General features: G+C 44.5%; 1 pseudogene; it reads left to right on the forward strand.

The window, feature by feature from the left end:
• The first annotated feature begins 1,049 nt into the window (after positions 1–1,049).
• On the forward strand, positions 1,050–1,932 carry LOC103670077 (annotated as a pseudogene).
• The last annotated feature ends 354 nt before the right edge of the window (positions 1,933–2,286 follow it).

Below are 2,286 nucleotides of genomic sequence, written 5' to 3' on the forward strand. Positions count from 1 at the left end.
AGGGTCCCCGTTAACCTGGAGAACATTATCCTTTCTGGGAACAGGTCTTTGAAGGTTTGTGCAGATTTGGTAGAAGGGAATAATCCTAGGATGGCCTTGCTTTCATGAAAGCCCCCTCTCTGTCCCCAACTCCCTTGCACCTAACCCCAGGGAAGAAATTTTAAAAAGAAAATGTGGGCCTAGAAGACTCCAAAGGTTGCTTTTTCGAACGGCAGAACTTTCTAAGAGTACTATTTTTATTCTTTGGTTTTAGAACTTGTGTGAATTCATTCATTCCTTCAACAGATGTTTATTTAATTTCTACTATGTCAGGCACTAGGCAAGTCACTGGAACCCAGCTCTGAACAGTGAGACTCCCACCTTGCCCTTGGAGAGCCGAAAACCTAGCGAGGGATTCATTCACTCACTCTTTCATTTATTCAGTACTGTTTATTGAGTGCCTATTATGTGCCTGGCATTGTTCTAGAGACTGGGATACACAGTGGTGGACAAAACAAAGGAAAATCATCCTGGTGAGAGATGGACATTTTTCAAATAATCACATAATGTATATGATTATAAAATGTAACAAGCGCAGTAAAGAAATCTTAAAAACACCTTCCCTGGGATTCTATACCCAGCTAAACTATCATTCAGCAGGCAAGACAAAACAGAGATATTTTCAGATGTGCAACAAATAAGAGACTTTATTACCAGCAGATACTCAATGTCAGAGGCAGTGGACAAGGAAGAAAGGCATGAGAAATGAGAAACAGTGCAAAAATTAATGAAATTCACTGGCAAAGGCAATGCGCTACTGCTTCTGTTAAAATGTTCCTTTCTGTTTTTAACAGAAAAAAATTACAATTAATGAAAATGAACAAAATAGAAAACCAAGTTAAAGGAGAAATATTACAAAGTAACAGAAACTGGATTTTTAATTGAACAACTGAAATAGACAAGCCTCTAGCAAGATTTAAAAACAGATGGAGCCTTTCCGCACTACCCAGAGAGACGTCCATAGGGTGTTGTTCTGTGCTCCCGTTGTAACTTAAAGGGAAACTTTCACGATGTCTGGAGCCCTCAATGTCCTGCAATTGAAGGAGGGGGATGTCCTTAAACTCCTTGCAGCGGGAACCCACTTAGGTGGCACCAACCTTGACTTCCAAATGGAGCAGTACCTCCACAAAAGGAAAAGTGATGGAATCTATGTCATGAATGTGAGGAGAACCTGGGAGAAGCTTCTGGTGGCAGCTCGCACCATTGTTGCCATTGGAACCCCAGCTGATGTCAGTGTCATATCGCCCAGGAATACTGGCCAGTGAGCTGTGCTGAAGTTTGCTGATGCTACTGGAGCCACTCCTATCGCTTCACTCCTGGGACCCTCAGGAACCAGCTCCAGGCAGCCTTCTAGGAGCCCAGCACGCTGGCGGTTACAGATCCCAGGGCTGACCACCAGCCTCTCCCAGAGGTGTCTTCTGTTAACCTGCCTACCGTCACTCTGTGTAATACGGACTCTCCCCTGTGCTGTGTGGACATCATCATCCCTTGCGACAATAAGAGAGTGCACTCAGAAGCTCTGCTGTGGCGGATCCTGGCCCCAGGGAAGTTCTGAGCATGCGTGGCACCATTTCCCGGGAACACCCATGGGAGGTCGTGCCCCATCTCTACTTCTACAGAGATCCTGAAGAAGTTGAAAAGGAAGAGCAGGATGCTGCCGAGAAAGCTGTGACCAAGGAGGAATTTCAGGGTGAGTGGACTGCTCCAGGTCCTGAGTTCACCACTATTCATCCTGAAGTCACAAACTGGTCTGACGGCCAGCAGGTGCACTCTGTGTCTACTCAGCAGCTCCCTACTGAAGACTGGGGCACTCAGCTGGCCACCGAAGACTGGTCTGCAGCTCCCACTGCTCGGGCCACTGAGTGGGTAGGAGCAACCGCTGAGCGGTCTTGAGCTGCTCTTCCACAAAGGCAAACAAAATGGAAAGAAGGTTGACAGAAAATAGTCTCTTTAAAAAAGGATGGAAAAAACTATAAATAATATATAGGAATAATGATAGGAATAGACAGGATAATAATAGACAGGAATAGAAACAGACATGAAGTTGAGCTCTGTTTTAATGAGGGAAATGAAATAAAATAAAATGAAATAAAATAGGGGTGGCTATTTGGGTGGCCCAGTCAGTTAAGCATCTGGCTCTTGATCTCAGCTCTGGTCTTGATCTCAGGGTCATGAGTTCAAGCCCCATGTTAGGCTCCACACTGGGTGGAATCATAAATTAAAATAATAATAATAAATAATAATAAT

Source organism: Ursus maritimus, unplaced genomic scaffold, assembly GCF_017311325.1.
Source record: "Ursus maritimus isolate PB19 unplaced genomic scaffold, ASM1731132v1 scaffold_2, whole genome shotgun sequence".
NCBI lineage: Eukaryota > Metazoa > Chordata > Mammalia > Carnivora > Ursidae > Ursus > Ursus maritimus.